This window comes from Sapajus apella, unplaced genomic scaffold (genome assembly GCF_009761245.1).
Source record: "Sapajus apella isolate SASKATOON/1434 unplaced genomic scaffold, GSC_monkey_1.0 scaffold38, whole genome shotgun sequence".
In the NCBI taxonomy this organism is placed as follows: Eukaryota; Metazoa; Chordata; class Mammalia; order Primates; family Cebidae; genus Sapajus; species Sapajus apella.
The window spans coordinates 19,672,747-19,695,434 of NW_022436978.1; the positions used below are offsets into that span (position 1 = coordinate 19,672,747).

Sequence of the window (22,688 nt, forward strand, 5' to 3'; positions counted from 1 at the left end):
TCCCTGGTGCCACAAAGGTTGGCGAACCACTGGGCTAGAGGGTAGTCATTGATAGCTTTTGAGGAATTTAATACTGGGAATAGAGGTAAAGCCAGATTCAGAAGAGAACGAGAAGAGACAGATGAGACTTAGTGGGTATAAACAATGTCTTTTAAGGAGTTTTCTCAGAAAGAAGAAAGGAGGGCAGTTGTTGGGAGCAGCAGGCCCAAGGCAGCCAGCGTCAGCTGGGAGAAGCGTATGTATTTTAAGAAGAAAAGCAAGAAGCCTTCAGGAGATTGTATTTATTAAAGAATGTGGAAGAGGAGCTATCATGAGAACAAAGTCAGGAGCAGAGAAGAAGTGAAAGGACTCAGAGGCGCCTTAGGAACAGAAAAAGAAAGGAGGTAAAGAAGATGACTATGAACTAGGTTGTGCCTGATGGCATCAAACCTATTTGTGAAGTAGGAGTCAAGTCATTACTGAGGTGTTATTACTTTTATTATTGGATAAAGGATGGCAGAAGGCGGAGGTGCACAGGGATTAACAGGAGGTGAAAACCTGGAAGATAAAATTGCATTTCTCTATGGCCGGGCACTGGCTAACTCCTAGTTACAAGTCTCTCTTTTGCATAGTTCTATACAGTTAACTGTCTCCTGCTTAAATTAGCTCTCCTGACTCTTTCGGTGGCTTTTTTTTTTTTTTTTTTTGATACAGTCTTATTCTGTTGCCCAGGCTGGAGTGCAGTGGTGCAGTCTTGGCTCACTGTAATTTCTGCCTCCAGGGTTCAAGTGATTCCTGCCTCAGCTTCCTGAGTAGCTGGGATTATACGCATGTGCCACCACGCTTGGCTAATTTTTGTATTTTTAGTAGAGATAGGGTTTCACCATATTGGTCAGCCTGGTCTCAAACTTCTGACCTCATAATCTGCCCACCTCGGCCTCCCAAAGTCCTGGGATTATAGGGGTGAGCCACTGCGCCCGGCCTGGTGGCCCTTTTTCTCCGTGCTCCGTGACAGTTCATGATCCCCAGGGTTTGTTTGCCATTGGCCTCTTCTCTTCTCAGTGTCCACTTCTTTCCTGGTCCCACTTCTGTAGCTTTATCCATCTGGTTATCAAATTCACACACAGCCCCAATCTTTCTTTTGAATTCTAGATCTGAACTTAGCTATTTTTAGTATTTCAGTTTCACTATGTGTAAAATCAAACTCTTCATCCATTTTGCTGTAAACCAACTCAAACACGCTCCTCTGACTTCAGCATGCTTGTCTATCTCAACAGTGTCACCATTAATTGCTTGGGTTTCCAAAGCAAAAAGCCATCAATGATCTCTACTTATTCATCAATCCTGATAACAATTGTCTAATTTTTCAAATCAATTTTATTTCTCAAATGTTGCATTTTTTTCCTGAGACATATGTCAACTTTTTTTTTTTTTCAACTTTTTTTTTTTAACTTCAGGGTACGTGTGCAGGACATACATCCAAGTTTAATTTTCCATCGTCTTCCATAATAACCTTCCTGTAAATCTCTTTGGTTCTAACATTTCCCCTGTTTAACTAACTCATCCTCCATTTTATGAGCCCAACTGTAGGTTAATGTAAATGTTCTGAGCACTTTTAAGAGAGTAGGCTAGGCTAAGCCATAATATTCAATAGATCAGGTGTTAAACGCATTTTTGAATTACGATGTTTTCTTTCTTTCTGAAATGCAGATCTGTTTATGTCTCTCACTTTTCCATGTCCTTTGGCTATGGTTTTCACGGTGTTCTGAGGAACTCAGCATTGGCTAGAGATGTTTTAAGGATCTCAAATTATATATCTGATCGTGAAAATGAACTTATATCATTGATCACACAGTCTTTTACTGTATCATACCGGATAGAGATGAATATACCAGTGGAAAGAAGTACAGATATTTCTTGACTCATCATGGGGTTACACCCTGATAAACCCACTCTAAATTGAAAATATCGTAAGTCGGACTAGGTGCAGTGGCTCACGCCTGTAATCCCAGCATTTTGGGAGGTCGAGGCAGGCAGATCACCTGAGATCAGGTGTTTGAGACACTGGCCAATATGGTGAAGCCCTGTCTCTACTAAAAATACAAAAATTGGCCAGGAGTGGTGGTGGGCACCTGTAATCCCAGCTACTCGGGAGGCCGAGGCAGGAGAAATGCTTGAACCCAGGAGATGGAGGTTGCAAGGAGCCCATATCACACCACTGCACTCCAACTGGGGCCACAGAGTGAGACTGTCAAAAAGAGAAGACAGAGAGAGAGAGAGAGAGAGAGAAGAAGAAGAAGAATCATAAGTCAAAAATGCATTTAATACCTGATGTACTGGACATTACGGCTTAGCCTAGCCCACTGTCTTATAAGTGCTCAGAACATTTACAGTAGCCTACAGATGGGCAAAACCATCTGGCAACACAGGACATGGGAGAATACTGGATGCTTACCGTTGTGATCACGTGGCAGACGGGAAGCTGTGGCTCCCTGCCACTGCCCAGAATCTTGAGAGTCTTGTACTGCATATTGCTAGCCCAGGAAAAGATCAAAAGTCAAGATTTAAAGTATGGTTTCTACTGAATACACATGCTTTCTCACCCTTGTAAAGTCAAAAATTCTAAGTGAAGTCACTGTAAGTCAGAGATCACCTGCACATCAAGTCACTAGATAAATAGACTATTAGAGAAACACAGTTGATACCATTATCTTATAACACACCCAGAGAAAAATTTTTTAAATGCACCCATGATGCTTAAAGAATAAGCATGAACGCACAAAAACTTTCCAAACCGACTGCACCAGAGTCCAATATTGCCAGTTCCTCTATTTTGCATATCTTTGCATGCAAAAAGAGATGTATTATAAATAAAATATATAACATACACATAACGGGGGAATGTACTTAGATCAGCTTTGATACATTAAATCAGGTGGAAAGAATGTGGAAAGCTGTATTTGTACTTTTGGCACAAAAACAATAGTAGAGAAAATAGGAGTAGTGATTTTTATAAACGTTATTACTGATAATGTGTTTGATTAATCATTTAATTTGCATACACAAGCATTAGCCCTTAAGAAAAGTGCTGTTTTCTTTCAAGCTAGTTTGCTTATTCTACGTAGATCAACAATTTTACTAAGACATAGTCTTTAACATTCCAGGACATTGGTCTGGGCAAAAATTTCTTGAGTGAGACCTCAGAAGCACAGGCAACCAACACGAAGATGTCCAAACAGGATCACATCAACTTAAAAAGCCTTTGCACAGAAAAGGAAACAATCAACAAATTGAAGGGACAACCCACAGAACGAGAGAAACTGCTTCCAAGGTGCCCATCCGACAAGGGATTAATAAGCAGAATATAGAAGAAAGTCAAACTTAGTAAGAAAAAAGCAGCCGGGCGAGGTGGCTCACGCCTGTAATCCCAGCACTTTGGGAGGCCGAGACGGGAGGATCACGAGGTCAAGAGATCAAGACCATCCTGGCCAACATGGTGAAACCCTGTCTCCACTAAAAATTCGAAAATTAGCTGGGTGTGGTGGCATGTGCCTGTAGTCCCAGCTACTCAGGAGGCTGAGGCAGGAGAATTGCTTGAACCCGGGAGGCAGGGGTTGCAGTGAGCCTAGGTCGCGCCACTGCACTCCAGCCTGGCACCTGGTGACAGAGCGACACTCTGTCTCAAAAGAAAAAAAAACAATCTGATTAAAAATGGGCAAAAGAGCTGAATAAACATTTCTCAAAAGAAGACAGACAAACGGTCAACAGGTATATGTAAAAATTCTCAACATCGCTAATCACCACAGAAATGCAAATCAAACTATAATGAGTTATTATCTCACCCCAGTTAAAATGGCTTTTATTCAAAAGACAGGTAATAACAAATGCGGGTGAGGATGCAGAGAAAGTGAAATGCCTGTATTCTGTTGGTAAGAATGTTAATTAGTGCAACCACTGTGGAGAATAGTGTAGAGGTTCTGCAAAGAACTAAAAAAAAAAGAAAAAATTATCAGAAAGGTATGAAAGCTGACACAATTACTGTATCACTGAGAAAGATGTAGCTAAGTGGGATTATTGTTTATTTGAAATATTCATATCAACACCTTGTTGGGAGGCCGACAGCAAGACTCTGTCTCAGAAAAAACCATTTGCTGGTCGTGTCCTCACGAGGTACATGCTGGGTATATATCCACAGGAGAAAAGATCAATATATTAGAAAGATATTTATACTACCGTATTTACTGCAGCACTATTCACTACGGCCAAGATATGGAAACACTCTATCAGAGGCCAGGAAGGCCAGTGGGAGGAGGGAGTAGAGATGATTAAAGGGACAAAGACATTCGACTTTTATCAATAGAATAAGTAAGATCTAGAATCTGGTAACACAATGGAGTGACTACAATAATTTGTCATATATTTAAAAATAAATAAACGAGTAGTGTTGAGATGTTTTTAACAAAAAGAAATAATAAATCTTTGAGGTGATGGATACCGAATAACCCCAATTCAACTGTTACACACTGTATGTCTCTTTCAAAACATCACGTATCCCATAAACATACAACCATTGTGCACTCATAATGATTTTTTAAAAGGCATAGTCATTAAATAAAACACTATTTTTTTTATTTTTCACACATTTTTCCAACATTTATCAACTGCCTACTACGTGTACTAGATAATATAGTCTGTTTCAAAATTCACTTTTTGCTAAATGAAATTTGCTGGTGGCCAGGTAGGGTGGCTCATGCCTGTAATCCCAGCACTGTGGGAGGCCGAGGCGGGCGGATCACGAGGACAGAAGATTGAGACCATCCTGGCCGACATGGTGAAACCCCATCTCTACTAAACACAACAATTAGCTGGGCGTGGCGGTCGCCTGTAGTCCCAGCTATGCAGGAGGCTGAGGCAGGGGAATCGCTTGAACCTGGGAGGCGGAGGTTGCAGTGAGCCGAGATTCCTCCAGCCTGGGCAGCAGAGCGAGACTCCATCTCAAAAAAAAAAAAAAAAAATTGCTGTCTGTCTCCCAACAAGGTGTTGATATGACTATTTCAAATAAACAATAATCCCACTTAGCTACATCTTTTCAGCGGTACAGTAATTGTGCCAGCTTTCATCTTTCTGATAATTTTTCAATGGCTGAAAAAGCCCAGTTTTATAATGTTTACAAAAACAGAGGAAATGCTAGAAGGGAAGCAGAACACTATTGAGACTCAATGTATAAACAGAATAAATAAGAGCCTTTAAAAAGTTGAATATCTGGCCCTACTATAACTTATTAGTATCAATATCTATTACAACACCTTCCTCACCTCACTCCATCTAGTTTCACTTTAAGAAGCTGCACATGCCGGGCGCGGTGGCTCAAGCCTGTAATCCCAGCACTTTGGGAGGCCGAGGCGGGTGGATCACGAGGTCAAGAGATCGAGACCATCCTGGTCAACACAGTGAAACCCCGTCTCTACTAAAAATACAAAAAAAAAAAAATTAGCTGGGCATGGTGGTGCGTGCCTGTAATCCCAGCTACTCAGGAGGCTGAGGCAGGAGAATTGCCTGAACCCAGGAGGCGGAGGTTGCGGTGAGCCGAGATCATGCTATTGTACTCCAGCCTAGGTAACAAGAGCGAAACTCCGTCCCCCCCAAAAAAAAAGAAGCTGCACACATCTATATGTTTAAGGTCATACCCCTGTCATGGTGTACATGTTTTGCGTGTGTGTGTATGTGCACGTGCATGTACAGTTGCGTGTGAGTGTATTTTCCAAGTAATGATTAAAACTCTGATTTCTAAAATTAGACCTAGGTTTAAATAAAAACTCTGCCACTTATTAACTGCATAACTCCAAGATCAAACTGTGGATGACTCAGTTTTCTCCTATTTGGAAGAGAATAATCATATAGCTTCCTTATTCAGTTGTTAGCAGCAAAAGTTGGATAATGTATGGGAAATGCTTAGCCTGCTATGTGAGAAATTCTAATTTTCAACTTGGTGGTGTTGTTGCAGTGGTTGTGACTCAGTTACTGGCTGTTGCCATTGTTGTTACCTAACTTTACTTTAAAAGCCAGTTTCAACAACTGCCTTCTTCCTGGATCTGACCAGAGGAGGGATGGAATTTGGATCAGGCGTCGATGAGGAGACATGACCCAAACTGCATACCTTAGCCTGGGTATCAGGGAGAGAGAAGGATTGAGGATAGAAGGCCTTGTATGGGTTTAGGCAGTGTACTTAATCCCTTTATGTCTGCTTCATCAATAAGGTTAATGATTACAAATTTCTACCTGATTGTTTTCTGGAAAAACAAAAAAGGGTAGCTGATGTGAAAGCACCTAAGCCAGAGGCTAGCACTCAGTGGGACACCGGTCTCCTCGCCTGCTGTCGGGGAAACCATCTGCTTCTCTTTTTCCTTCCTTTCTTTCTCCACTTGAACCCTAGTTGAGGTCCCTTCCTTAGGCTGTGGCCACAGATAATCTCCACGCAGTGCTTCCAAGAACCTGCTGTAAAGGAATTACTTCCCCCTCATCAAAGTAGACACTTGACTGAAAACCAATTCTGCTCCTCGGTAGAAGAGAAAGAAACCAGCATTATCATGACGATGATCATCGTTTTGAAACATCTACGGAAAAGGTCCTGCAGGCTCCCTGAAAACGCATCTTCTTTATACTCACCTTATTGTTTTCATGGTTTCTTTCCTTGAAGCATATTAGACAATTAAAGCAAGTTGGATTCCAGCCTTTTCAATATTTTGATTAAGATTTTATGTTCAGTTGTCAGTGGTATGTAATTTTGGAAGCATAATAACAATTTTAATTAATTTTCATAGGTTTGCTAATTAAAACAATTAAGAGGTAGAACTTACTGGAAAAATAATTGGAGGATCTCTAGTGAATGTTATCCTTGAGGCTTCACACAAGCGCAAAATGGTACAAATTTGTTTTAAAAATAGCCAGAAATCCAAAAGAAGTAATTATAACATCAAACCAAAGTTGTTTCTGCATTTATCCTTTTTAAAAATAGGAGATAACATTTTCGTTAAGCTTCTGGAAGCTGCTTCTGCCTGCCTCTGTGTTCATGGCAGCAGCAATAATTAGAAGCACCAGCAGACTACTTTTTAAAATAACAGCATGATGTGTAAACTTTAAACTTTGGAGATAAGTTTGACAACACAAAGTACTGAGAGGTGAGAACATAAGGAAAACAAACACTGAGAAAGCCCAAGGAAGTAAAGGAGATGTCGGATGTGAACTAAACTGCTCTCTGCACAGGATGCAGTCCATGAAGTAAAAGGGTTCCAGCTTTTTAGAAGTCACAGAACCTTTAGGGACAAAACATATTTTTCAGAAACTTAACACGGGACACAATCCTTGATAGTAGTAGAACCATGGATTGAACACGAACAGAAAAAGGAACACATACAGAAACATCCAAGCAGTTAATCACAGTGGTTAAATGCAAGAGCTTCAGAGTCACCCTAAGTTTTAAGCCTTGCTTCCCTGCTAAAATAGTGTAACAAGACCCATCCCCAAAGGATTGATGTAAGGATTAAATGAGTTAATATGCTAATCACTTAGAACAATGTTCTATCCAAAGTAAAGTTTAGTTATTTTTATAATTATCCTCATTTGCATTTAAACTATGAAAACATAGTAATTTCTTCAAGTCCAAAGCAATCTCCACTGTGGCAGTTTATTCAAACGATGTTGTACAACCTTGCAAGAGGCCCAGAGTTTTCCGGAAATGGCATTTTAAAACCTCAGCATACTCATCCAAAGCCTCACAAATGTTGATACCCCTTGATTCTATTACCCTCAAAAGAATCTAGTCTAAGGAAATGATAAAGACGTAACCAATTGTACACAAAGATATTCACCACAGTATTATTTATTAAAAATATCTATTAAAAAACTTATAAAGTCTAAATGTCAGACAAAAGAGGAAAAAATAGTAAATTATTTAAATGGATGACAATATTTTTATAAGATGAAATATTATACAGTGATTACAAATGTTGGCTTCTGGTTATCGTTCATAATTATATATAACATACTGATGGCATGGTGGTAAGCAAAAACAGCAAAATATATAACTGCATTAATAATGTGATCATAATTTATGACTATTTAAATAATTATAAGTACTAATCAATTAAAAATGATTATTATAAAGAATCATAATTTATAATATGACTATGTAAAGATATGTCTAGAACATCCCTTTGAAAAGTGTACTCATAACAGATTATTTCAGAGGGTTAAAACAGGGACCAGCAAACTTTTTCTGTAAAGGACCAGGTAGTAAATATTTTAGGCTTTGTGGGGCATGCAGTCTCTGTCTCAGCTAAATGACTCTGCTATTGTTGTATGGGAGGTAGCCATGCATAATAGCAAACAAAGGGGTGTGGCTCTCCTCCAATAAAATTTGATTCACAAAAAACCGTTGGTCGACCTGCAGGCTATAGTTTGCCAACCCCTGGGTTAAATATGTCTTTTTAATATTTTTCTATATTTTCTAATTTTTTTTTCTGTGAGAAAAGCAAAATTGCTCTCATAATTTAAAATAAAACAATAAGCACTATAAAAATGAAACGCTGTTTATTAAAAAATATAAAATACCGTGGATAGTAGGAAAATGGCCATGGAGGACTTTTATAGCTTAAAAACTTATATCAGGTGCTATTGTCTGAATGTTTCTGTGTCTTCAAAGTACGTATGTTAAAACCTAACCACCAAGGTGATGATACGAGGTGGCAGGGCCCTTTGAGAGTTGATTAGGTCATAAGAGCACAGCCCTTACAAATGGGATTAGTGCCCTTAAAAAAGGTCCCCAGAGAGCTGTCTTGCCCTTTTCCACCATGTGAAGACACAAGAAGGTGCCATCTATGAAGAAGAAATGGGCCCTCACCAAACACAGAATCTGCTGGTGCCTTGATCTTGGACTGCCCAGCCTCCAGCACCATGAGAAATAAATTTCTGTTGTTTATAAGCTACCCAGTTTATGGTAGTCTGTAATAGCAGCCCAAATGAACTAAAATATCAAGTCACATCAAGACTTGCTCAAAAATGCACACCTCAAAATCATAATTACTGTCTATGAAAAACCCACAGCCATCATACTGCCTGGGCAAGAGCTTGAACCATTCCCTTTGAGAAGTGGAACAAGACAAGGAGGCCCATTCTCACGCCGCCTATTCAACATAGTACTGGAAGTCCTAGCCAGAGCAATCAGGCAAGAGAAAGAAATAAAAGGCACCCAAATAGGAAAAGAAGCCAAACTCACTCTCTTCATTGAAGATATGATTCTATACCTAGGATATTCTAAAGACTCTGCCAAAAGGATCCTAGAATTGGTAAACAACTTTATATGAAATCAATGTACAAAAAGCAGCAGCACTTCTATACACCAGTAACATCTAGTCTGAGAGTGAAATAAACAGCACAATTACACTTACCACAGCCACAAGGAGAATGAATAGTGCTAGGAATAGTGCTAACCAAGGAAGTGAAAGATCTCTACAAGGAGAACTACAAAACACTATTGAAAGAAATCAGAGACAACACAAATAAATGAGAAAAATTCTGTGCTCATGAATTAAAAGAATCAATGTCATAAAATGGCCATATTGATCAAAGCAATTTACAGATCTGTTGCTATTCCTATCAAACTACCAATGTCATTCTTCACAGAATTAGAAAAAAAACTACTCTAAATTCGTATGGAACCCAAAAGAGCCTGAATAACTAAAGCAATCCTAAGCAAAAATAAAGCCAGAGGCATCACACTACCCAACTTCAAAACTATACTATATAGCCACAGTAATCAAAACAGTGTGGAACTGGTACAAAAACAGACACATAGAACAATGGAATAGAAAACTCAAAGCCACACGCCTACAACCATCTGATCTTTGACAAGGCTGACAAACACAAGCAATGAGGAAAGGACTCATTCAATCAGTGGCGCTAGGATAACTGTCTAGCCATAGGTGTGAGATTGAAGCTGGACCCTGACCTTTCACCCTATGCAAAAATTAACTCAAGACGGATTAAAGATTTAAATGTAAGACCTCAAACTACAAAAATCCCAGAAGACAACCTAGGAAATAGTCTTCTCAGCACTGGCCTTGGCAAAGAATTTTTGGCTAAGTCCCCAAAAGCAATTGCAACAAAAACAAAAATAAATAAGTGGGACCTAATTAAAATCAAGAGCATTCTGCACAGCAGAAGAAACTATCAGCAGAGCAAACAGGCAACCTACAGAATGGGAGGATATGTTTTCAAATTATGCATCCAACAAAGGCCTAATATTTAGAATCCTTAGGGAACTTAGAACAAATCAAGGAGCAAAAAACAAATAAACTCATTACCTAATGGACAGAGAACATGAACAGACATTGCTTAAAAGAAGACATACAAGTGGTCAACAAACATATGAAAAAATGCTCAGCATCACTAATCATGAGAGAAATGCAAATAAAAGCCACAATGGGATAACATCTCACACCAGTCAGAATAGCCACTATTAAAAAGTCAAAAAAACAATAGATGCCAGTGAAGCTGTGGAGAAAAAGAAATGCGTATATGCCTTTGATGGGAATGTAAATTCGTTCAGCTACTGTGGAAAGCAGTTTGAAGGTTTCTCAAAGAATTTAAAAGAGAGCTATCATTCAAACCAGCAATTCCATTACTGGGTATATACCCAAAATAAAATAAATCATTCTACCAAAAGGCACATGTATTTCTATGTTCACTGCTGCACTATTCACAATAACAAAGACACGGGCTCAATCCAGGTGCCTATCAATGGTAGATTAGATAAAGAAAATGTGGCACATACATGCCATGGAATACTATACAGCCATAAAAAAGAATGAAATCATGTCCTTTGCAGCAACATGGATGGAGCTGGAGGGCATCATCCTAAACAAATTAATGCAGGAACAAAAACCACATACAGCATGGTCTCACTTATAAGTATACACTAAGCATTGAGCACACATGGACACAGATATGGGAACAGTAGACACTGTGGACTACTAGAGGGTGGCCGGCAGAGAGGGGCTGAAAAACTACCTGTTGGTTACTGTGCTCATTACTAAGACGTAGGAATCCATACTCCAAACCTGAGCATTATGCAATACTCCCATGTAACGAATCTGCACATATGGCCCTGTATCTAAAATAAAAGTTGAAATTTTAAAAAATGGTATGTCCGAAAATAAAAGTCTTTAGTGGCTTTGTATCACACAAGTTGAAATGATTTTATCTAGCTTGTGAGGATAGCTCTGACCTCTGGCTCTATCTCAGAGCTTGTTTCCTCCTCCTGTCTTTCTTGATCTTCTGCTCCAGCCATATTTGCATTGGCATGGGGCACTGAGATTGAGATTTAATGCAGACTGTGAAAACATATAATGGTTCCATTAGCTTCCTCATCTCATATGAAGGCTCTGCCTTCCAATTCAAGAGTCCTGGAGATAACCTTTACAAAACATTCAACCTGGCCAGGCGTGGTGGCTCACATCTGCAATCCCAGCACTTTGGGAGGTTGCCGTGTGTGGATCACCTGAGGTCAGGAGTTTGAGACCAGCCTGGCCAACATGGTGAACCCCCGTCTCTACTACAAATACAAAAATTAGCTGGGCATGGGTGGCACGCCTGTAATCCCAGCTACTCGGGAGGATGAGGCAGGAGAATTGCTTGAACCCGAGAGGTGGAGGTTGCAGTGAGCTGAGATTGTGCCATTGCACTCCAGCCTAGGAGACACAGAGAGACTCTGTATAAAAAAGAAAAAATTATTCATGCTTCAGAAGACTTCTTTTTTTCTTTCTTTCTTTGTTGGCCAGACGCCACCAAGTTTCTTTTTTTTTTAAATTTTTTATTTTTTTTCAGAAGACTTTAAAAAAATGTAAGTATTTCTATTGTGTACAGAATATGTATATACAGTCCATACTGTATTCTAGTATTTGACCCAGTTTTCTGTATTTTTAACCAGCTTTTTATCATTAGAATGGCAACAGGGTGCAAATCCAGACTACTGCAAACAGAAGATTCTTGACAGTGCAAGAAAAGGCCAGCAACTTCAGGAAACCAACAAAAACACCAAACAGCCTCAGATTTTATTTTTTAACTTAAAAAGGTTGAAATTTTATAAAGAGCAATAGATGATTTTTCTTCCCTCTTCTCTGCTGTGCCTCCTACACCACATATCCACTCTTAACCTTGGGCTCATCAATACTCAATGTATTTATCAATATGTTCAGCAACATTTTTAATTTTTCAAAATAGACAAAAAGGGAATGACTTTATGGTTTTAAATTTCTGTTTCTTTTCTTATGACAGTTTAAGCACATTTTTAATATATTTAAAAGCCCTTTCTGTTTCCTACTATAGGACCTGTGTTTTTCTGTTAATACTATCCTTTAGTTGAATTTTATTTTTAGTATGTTGTAGGGACTTCTAATAGGTTTTGGAAGAAATTAGCTTTTCTCTATCATATCTGCTGAAAATAACTTTTCTATTTAGTATTTTAATATTAATTCTTTAGTATTTACCTGTGTATTTTGCTATGCAAAAATTTTGAATTTTTATATGGTCAGATTATATGGTTTTTGTTGGTCTTCTAAAATTTATGTCATGCTTTGAAAGACCTTACCTACTCCAAGATTGTAAAACAAACTAAAAAACAAAAGTAAGTCTCCAGTGTTTCTTTTTTTTTTCCAAGTAATTTTACAATTTATTTTTTCCTATTAGTTCTTTGCTACATCTGAGATTGATTTTGGAGTATGGAGTGAGGAGGGGGAAAGTACAGACCACATTTCTCTGCTATTTTATTGAGGCAACTTTCTTTTTTTTTTTCTTTTTTGAGACGGAGTCTCGCTCTTGTTACCCAGGCTGGAGTGCAATGGCGCGATCTCGGCTCACCGCAACCTCCGCCTCCTGGGTTCAGGCAATTCTCCTGCCTCAGCCTCCTGAGTAGCTGGGATTACAGGCACGCGCCACCATGCCCAGCTAATTTTTTGTATTTTTAGTAGAGACGGGGTTTCACCATGTTGACCAGGATGGTCTCGATCTCTTGACCTCGTGATCCACCCGCCTCGGCCTCCCAAAGTGCTGGGATTACAGGCTTGAGCCACCGCGCCCGGCCGAGGCAACTTTCTTTAAGCCATCAGGTATTTAACAGTTAAAACATTGCAAAGGGATCCAACAAAATAACTCCTATACAAACAATGTTAACGTGGCAATAAATTTTCACTCAGTCATTTAGATCAGCATTTTCTGAATTTTAATCAGTTACCTTAGTCATTTCTGACATTTCCACATGAACTCCTATACTATTATTTACTTAATACTTTTATTTTAATTGCTCCTTATTTCATAAGTAATTTTATTTAAAAAGAAACTTTACATCATCATTTAACTTTCTAATTACATTTTCCGAAGGTATATTAAAATAAAATTTAAAATAAATTTTCACCTGTACATTGCTAATATCATCTCATTTATTACTTTGGAAACAGTGATCTAGTTAGAGTGAAATATATAGAAATTTGGAGCTCTCTAAAATAAAAATTGGGGGAAGTGACTGAGAGGAATTTTGAATTTTCACACTTGAAGTGTTGGTGATACGCCTTTTTTTTCTACATGGTTGCTTCATAAAGCCTACTGAAAATTTCATTTACTGACTTGTGGTACATCATTCAGTGTTTTAAAGCGTGACAACAAAACCTTAAATTTTACCCGGCCAGGTAAACACTATAAACAAACAGCCACTTTCTTATTTTATTTTTTTTTAACTTGAATAGCTTTAGGGGTACAAGAGCTTTTGGTTCTGTGGATGAACTGCATGGTGGTGAAGGCTGGAATTTAGTGCACGCGGCCCCCAAGTAGTATACACTGGAGTTAGTGGGTAGTTTCTCTTCCCTCCCCCGCTTCTTTATCCAGTGTAGCACTTGATACACACCCTTTTTTTTTATTTTAACAAAATCAGAAGTAAATAGAAAAGCTCACTTTGCTTCTACAGGTGAAACAGTCTCTACAGTTCTGAAAAACCCATACCACTGTTCCACATGAGTTTCGCTCTTTGCAGATTAAAACACCTGCTGCCATATCAAAAATAATAAAATAGGATGGCAGAAGAGGAATTGTAAAGAATATTCCATTTTGCCTAATTTTAAAAAATGGACAGATTCAATGTTAATTTTAGGTAGTGCGGTTTGTTTTTGTTTTTTTTAAGAACAATAGTAACACTACTTTGGTCCGACTGGATTCCTAGACACATAGAATAAAATGTCTGGTGAAGACAGATTCTTTTGACCACATATTTACGTTGTATATTACTCTTTCTATCTAGAAGTAGATAATTTTATAAGCTCATATGAAGACATCAGGATTTCAGTTCTTAGTGGGATAATCTGTGGCACTGTGCTACACAGCTTCCAGGAAAGTATGTGAGTTTTCATTCAAATGACTCGTATGTGCAGCCACTAAGTGAAAAGGGAACATTACTGGACTGCTCTCAATATCTAAAGTAAAAAAAAAAAAAAAAAAAAATTAGTCTTTGTTTAAGCGGCAAACAATGATGGTAAAATCTCCCAGACATCTAACAGTATGTATTTAGGACATAATGGGAATTTTGTGTCACTGCCTTATCAATGATGAAAACAATGACAATTAGTTTTACTAAGTGTCATGCTTAGCATGTACCCGGTATTTTAGAAATATCATCTCATTTACTCCTTACAATATGAGGTCCCCCATGTTAGAGACGAGCAGATGGAGTCTCTGAGAAGTAATCTTACCCAAGTCACACAATTAGAAAGCAGAGGAGCTGCCACTAATACTCAGGCTCTTAAGAGATCAAGGTTTTTCTAGGAAACCATGACGATTCCCAATCAGCCATGCTCCTTCCCCTCCTGAGACTCTCCCTTCTTCTTCTATCTTGGAAAGAGAACCCAAGCAGAACAAAACAACCGGCACTCACATGCAGCCTGTCCCCTAGCTGTAGGGAGATGCGTGCTTCAGAGAGTCGAGTACGGCTTTCACTTAAGAAGGAAGAGGATGAAGATTGGAGTAATTACTCAAAAAAATTGCAGGAGCCACATAAAACCAGTATCTCAAAACAAAAAGTTATAGACTTTCGCAGTAAGTAGTCCATTATTCAGACCACTTATTCAGCACCAATAGGGGTGCAGGTTTCTCTATTAGACTTCTGCACCCCTTCATCTACCCTCCTGATTCAGTTGAAATAATTCATACAGTTTGGGCTGAAAAGAAATAAACAACATTTGCAGGATACGGCTTCATAAATCCCCCTGCAGGGCACTGACCGGCAGCTCACTGCATTTCTTATGGCACATTTCACATCTGGGGTGTGCAAGCCACTTGCAGTAATATAAAATATGAGAATATCAAATGAAATGTTTATGGAGATTTTTCTACAGCTGCTAGCTAGGAACCCCTCCTTTGTAGAAATGTTGCCAGGATTCCCAAAAATTACACCAAACTGTCCTTCTAATTAGAGTCAGCAAGTAAGAAAATTTTGTTAGCATTTATCATAAGGTCATGATGTCATATTCTAAAGATGACTATCAGATAATTTTGGGAATATGTTATTACTCAGTATGTAAGAGTAATCAGTCAAAAGTAGTTGCTCGAAATAATCAAAGACTACAGAGAAGAGGCTTGAGAGACAGATTGATCTGGGTCCCAGATTCTGATCCACTCCTTCTTCGCTGACTAATCCTATCAAATAAAGAACTCCCTGAAAGAAAATTTCCACATTTGTAAACCAGGGAAGAGTATCTCAGGGGACAGTTATGAGGGCTAAATAAAATAATGATGACATGTAAAACAATGATCACAAATAAAATGACGACATAATCACATACTTGTACTGGTGCTATCAGCTATTTGATTTCCTAAAATATTCTCCTGTATGAATAGAGTTATGTCTGTACTACTTGGAAAATGGCCCTTCCATAGGTTCCAAGTATTCTTTAACAGCAACTGCCAGTCAGTGTCAAATCGGGCTTGAACACACTATAATTTCAATTAAGTGGCACACCATTTAAATATGCACATAAATAAATTGCATAGAAAAACTATGGAAGGAGAGTAGAATGATCTAACAATAACGCATGTCAAACATATGGTAAACACCTATCATGCCAAATTCCCCTGACATTCTCCCTTCCGGTGAAAACATATACAGTAATATTTCTATTAAGGATGCTTTTAACAATAAACTTCTATGTCAGAAGCCTGGTCATGAGAAGGAGAAGGAGGAACAGAGAGAGTTTCTGGGGAGATTCTTGTCTCACCACACTTTGACAGGGCACTGAATTCCTTGTGTTAAGTGTCTATAACTGTTTCGGTTATAGACACTTTGGTCTTTGGTTATAGACACTGTTTGGTTATAGACACTTTGGATTTTGGTCTTCCGGGCCACATGTGGAGATTCTTTTCACTCTTAAGAAGATCAAACAAGACCTAAGAATGTGAAGCATTTTTGTCAGGGTCAGGCACCCGAGTGACGTCTACTCTTCGGCAAGACTTCTTCATAGTTTGCCATGAGATGTGTCCTGCCACCGCAGCTGTCACTGATCCAGGTCTAAGGAGACGGGATCTGGTCCCGTCTCCCACTTACTGTCTCCCCAAGCCCAAGTCGAGTGTGTGACTGTAGGAAAGCGGACGATCTCTTCATGACTCAGTTTCCTCATCTGTAAATTTAGGAAGACAACAGAACCTACCTCAAAAGGTGGTTGTGAGTACAGGTATTGATCGACTTACGACCTATGCAACTTACGACCATTCGACTTTACGACCACAATCGCTAGCCACGACTGCTCCGCGTCTGGCAGCGCAAACGTTGCCCAGCTGGGCGTACGACAGTGCAGACCAGCTTCCGGCAGCACTACCATCTCCGCGTGCATATAGCCTACTCAACTTACGACCAAATCATGTTACGACCGGTGTGTCGGAACCAATTGTGGTCGTAAGTCGAGCATTAGCTGTATTAGTTTTATCTGCCATTAGATGGTTGTATGGTTGACAGAAAACATGTCTTGGAATAGAATACACCTGGGTTCAAATCCTGCCTTTGCCATGCATTACCTTTGTGATCTTGGGCAAAATCTTGAATTTCTCTGAGCCATAGTTTCTGCACATTGAAAATGAAAAAAAGTTTACTTGCCTTTCAGGGTGGATGTGAGAACAAAAAATAATGTATGAGAATTATCTAGACCATGTTAGATATTCACTTAATGGCAGTTATTTTTAAGTAAGCCCTCATTTCTGTATCTACTGTGTTTAATGCCCTGTGATATGTGCTGTAGGGAAGATGTGAATTTACAGCGTGGCTGGAAAATATCTTGAGTTATGATGAAGGAAGTTATTATATCACTGTACTGTCCAGTGTTCTTTTTTTTTTTTAGTTCATTTCAGAAAACAACAATAGAGAATTAAATTGTATTTGATGAGTTCAGTGCTGCTCTGTGGGGGAAGAAATGTAAAATCAGCAGCCATGGAAATAACCAAAGCCTGGAAGGAGCTTCAGGAGTGATAATCTGAGTTGGCAAAACTCTGGCATGGTTCCTGAGGACCTCGGGAGGCCATTCATAAAAGAACAGTGTTGGACAGGCTCCTGCAGAAGCACTCAGCAAGACAGATGATGTCTGTCATACAAAGGCCTTGGAAAGAAATTAGTTTAAGGCCTTGGCCTCATCAGGAAAAGACCAAACTATACAAATAGGGTCACCTCCCTGACCATCCATTCATTCATCCATCTGTCCATCCATTTATCCACTCACCTATCCATATCTTTCTGTCTGCCTATCAATCTATTAAAAAATTACCGGCTGTTAATTAAGCATCACAGGCCCTAAAGTGTTCAGCAAAATGGACTACAAGAGAGTGAATGCCACCTACAAGACTGCTGGTATAGATCATCAGTTCCTATTTCATAAATGTTTCTGGAAATTCAAAGTGAAACATGAGCATCCATAAGGAATCAAAGTAGATTCAGCTTTTTTAAACAATCGTAGGTTCATGAAACTGAAAGGAACCTTGTGTAATCATCTAGAAAGAGGAAAAAAATGGATTTTTTACTCAAATGGGAAAAAATATAGACTTAAGGTTTCTAAAAGAACAGGAAACATGAATGAAAAAATCAACATGATCTACAAAGTACTAGACAGGGTGCTTTTAGCACAATTGACTAACATATCTACAAATGACAGGGATGCCTTTTTCATAAGTAATAAAATTTTACTCAGACATTGCTTACTATTTGCTAATGTTGCCTCTGAACTTTCAGGTCCATAGTACAAATTACATTAAGATTTCTTTTAGGTACAAAATTCTAACAAAATGTCATAAAATAATATCGTGTAAAAAATCAACAATAAATAGCAAACTGGGGAAAGAGCAACATTTAAATAAAATACCTTCAATTTTCCCTGAACTCATGTAATAGCTTCCATTTTATCATATTTTTACAGTTTTCCTGATGACAGAAAAAAGAGATCAGGAGCAAGACCCTTATTTTAGAACATGTAGTCGCTGGACAGTATTTTTCTCTTGAGATAAGGTTATCTCCTGACTTTTGAAAGATTATTTTGACCATCATCTTGCTGTTCTCATATAAATCTTCCTGTCATCCTGAAATGAGTCCAATTCCAGTATGGACCCCTCAGTTACAAATTATCCATGACCAAAATCATTACACTGGGAAAATGAAGTTCAAACTAATGTGTTTGAATTACGGCATTAAGAAAGTCATTGAAAAGCTCTGTTCTTTGGGGCTCTGTTATCTTAAATCCTGTTTTATCAGCTGGGCGTGGTGGCTCACTCCTATTAATCCAAGCACTTTGGAGGCCAAGGCAGGTGGATCACCTGAGGTCGGGAGTTTAAGACCAGCCTGACCAACATGGTGAAACCCCATCTTAAAAAAAAAAAAAAAAAAAAAATCCTGTTTCATTCAACTGTTCCAGTGGTGGAATCATGGTATAACCCAAAAGTGAAAGGCATAAAGTTGTTTTTAGTTTTGAGTTGTCGTTGTTATTTTTATAGGAAAATACAGCCCAAGCAAAACAAATACATCTTTAAGCATTATAGATAAAAAGATGGATCAAAATATACTCTTTAGGGGAAAAAATGTACGTTTAAAAAGGAAATGTGGCCAAATGTTTTAAAATAATGAGTATTTGAATGAATGAATAAATGAATGAATGACTCTATCGACCAACTAGCTTTCCAAAAAGTGCACTGAGTGCTTAACAGAATGGAAAACTTAGTAGCTGTGAAAGCGACAAAGATGCATACCTTGTAAAAACCATAAAAATTAAAATCAGTGAACACTCTAGACAAATGAGCAATATTTAGAATCTTCCCTTTACAAAAATTTTGAGTTTTTCCTTTTAGCTCTTCTCCTCAAAAAATGCACATTTTACTTGTGCATGTAGTAACCATCTAAAATAATGATATTTCCAAATTCTTATTTTCCATTCTTATTTGCCGAATAATCCTTCCCTTCCTTCACTGACTACTTACATTATTATATATTAAATTGTACATATCATGTATAACATATACATAAGTATGATGTATATATACATAATATTTGAGCTTTTGTATACTAGGCTTATTATTTCATCACTACTTTTTTTGTGTGAGTATTTTTTGGCAGAGATGGGGTTTCACTATGTTACTCAGGCAGGTCTTGAACTCCTGAGTTGAGGTGATCCACCTGTCTTGGCCTCCCAAAGTGCTGGGACTACAGGCATGAGCCACCATGCCCGGCCTCAGTCTTACTCTTTTAATTATTGTAGCTGAAGTATGTTAAAAAAAAACTTGTATGGGGCCAAGTGCAGTGGCTCATGCCTATAATCCCAGCACTTTGGGAGGCCAAGGTAGGAGAATCGCTTGAGTCCAGTAGTTTGAGACCAGTCTGGGCAACATGGTGAAACCTTGTTTGTACAAAAAGTGCAAAAATCAGCCTAGCGTGGGGACATGTGCCTGTAGTCCCAGCTACTAGGGAGGCTGAGATGGGAGGATCCATTGAGCTTGGGAGGTCATGATCACACCACTGCACTCCAGCCTGCATAGCAGAGCAAGACCATATCAAAAAGAAAAAAAAAAGGAAGGAAGGAAGGAAGGAAGAAAGGAAGGAGAGAGAGAGGGAGGGAGGGAGGGGAGAAAGAGAGAAAGAAAAGAAAACGTGTATGATTTGGCCAGGCATGGTGGCTCACGCCTGTAAACCCAGCACTTTGGGAGGCCATGGTGCGAGGATTGCGTGAGGCCAGGAGTTTGAGATCTGCTTGGGCAAAATAGTGAGACCCTTGTCTCTAATTTTTTTTTTTTAATTAGCCAGGTGTGTTGGTGTGCACTTATAGTCTCAGCTACTCTCTACTCTGGAGGCTGAGGCAGGAGGATCACTTGAGACCAGGAGACTGAGGTTGCAGTGAGCCATGACTGGGGCACTGCACTCCAGTATGGGCAACAGAGTTAGACCCTGCCGCTAAAGAAAAAAAAGTTAAATAAAAAAATTTTAATAAAACAATGTGTATGGTTACTTTATCTTTAGTATAATTATTTTTCAAAAGTTTCTTTGCTTTTTCCCATGTTTAGTACTCCAATGCATTTTACGACCCTGGCTCTCAATTTGTTTAAGATAGTTATTGTAATAACATTAGACGTGTCTGTGTATATACACATATATATATATATGCACACATACACACACACATATATATATATATATAATTTGGCAAAAATTACCGTGTTTATAGTGTTTAGTTTCCCTAATGATGCATATGATATACCTGTACATTTATTAAAGCTTTAAAATATATCTTTTAACAATGTTTTTAGAGTCTTTGTTTTGTTTTGTTTTTGAGACAGAGTCTCTCTTTGTAGCCCAGGCTGGAGTGCAGTGGCACAATCTCGGCTCACTGCAACTTCTGACTCCTGGGTTCAAGCAATTCTCTTGCCTCAGCCTCCCGAGTAGCTGTAATCCCTTAAAGGTGCACGCCAACATACCCAGCTAATTTTGGTATTTTTAGTAGAGACAGGGTTGGACTATGTTGGCCAGTCTGGCCTTGAACTCCTGACCTCAGGTGATCCGCCTGCCTCAGCCTCCCAAAGTGCTGGGATAACAGGTGTGAGCCACCACACCATGCCTAGAGATTTAAAAGTACATATTTGTGTGTGTCTGTGTCTGTGTGTGTGTGTGTGTGTGTGTGTTTCTTTTTTCCCAATAGGACTTCTTTAAAACTTCTATTTTCTAATAATTTTGATTTTCTCTACTTAATGTATATTAATTTTTCACTTTTCTGACCTCTCTAAGTTTTCTAATTATAACATTTATAAAAATGGAAGTGGTGTCTTCTAATATTTATAATTCTTATTTCTGTTAAAAGATACAGTTAAGAAAGCAGTAATGGCAGCCTTACTGAGGCCCAGATTTCAGCAGAAATAGCTACTTTAAATGCTTGTTACAGAGGTGAGTACAAACTTTTTTGTATATCACAAGCACAAAAAATTGGACTGAGCTGAGTTTCAATTTTACTTTATTCTCTAAACCTGTAAGACATGTCACGCCTCTAAATACATGGCCTTTTAAGAAAGCAAAGCAGGCATTGCTTCTTTTCTTCTTTACTGTGAATATTGCTTGGTCCATAGCCAAATTATAGCAGTCTTACAGCTAACATTTTACTTTTTTCTTCTTCTTTTTTATTAAAAAAAAAAAATCTTACTTAACATTATTTAGTGCTTAGAGGGCGAAACAATTTATAATTTCCTTAGGGAAGTTGTTTTTCTGAATTTTTAATTGTTTCCATCTCTAATTTTGTGTTGCTTTTCCAAAATCATGACATGTAGCAAGTCATTTGTGAAAGGCATCCTTCTAACTAACTTTCATTTGTTGCTAATAGTTTATATCTGATCATGACAGTTTTTTGGGGAGTGCCTATTAAGCGCTGAGCTCTATGGTAATGAGCTAGAGGAGATGCTGAAGGAACACAAGAAATGCCTCTAGGCTGCAGATAAACAAGAAGCTAAGCATGGCGCCTACATCACTAGGTCTTACTGAAGAGATTCTTGAAGAATGAGTAGCATTTGAAGGAAAAGATGAAGGAGGCTGAGGGGCACTGCTGTACCAGGAAAGAATGAAGCATGCGGTCCCTGGTTAGCATGACCTTTGTACGGAAATAACAGGCGACTTTTGAAAGGTCAAGGCAAATATACCACCTTCTCTCTATCCCTACCCATACCACTCCTGTAATGAATATTTTAGTTTTATTTTTACCCAAAATAAAGTTATTTAAATAATATGAAGGAAATTTGGTAAAAGTCATCAAGTGTCTATTACTATAAGATTCCAACCAAAAAAGAAAGAAAATAAAGAAATCAGAGACATATAGGCCAGGCGAGGTGGCTTAGCCTGAAAGCCTAGCACTTTGGGAGGCCAAGGTGGGCAGATCACGAGGTCAAGAGATCAAGACCATACTGGCCAACATGATGAAACCCCGTCTCTACTAAAAATACAAAAATTAGCTGGGCATGGCAGCACCCACCTGCAGTCCCAGGTACTCGGAAGGCTGAGGCAGGAGAATTGCTTGAACTTAGGAGGCGGAGGTTGCAGCGAGCTGAGATGGAGCCACTGCACTCCACTGTGGGAGACAGAGTGAGACTCCATCTCAAAAAAAAAAAAAAAAAAA

At 38.7% G+C, this 22,688-nt stretch overlaps 1 protein-coding gene across 3 annotated transcripts in view; it reads right to left on the bottom strand.

The window, feature by feature from the left end:
- Positions 1-22,688, bottom strand: part of LOC116565015 — a 719,225-nt gene that overhangs the window by 139,634 nt on the left and 556,903 nt on the right. The gene's annotated exons all lie outside the window — the stretch shown is intronic.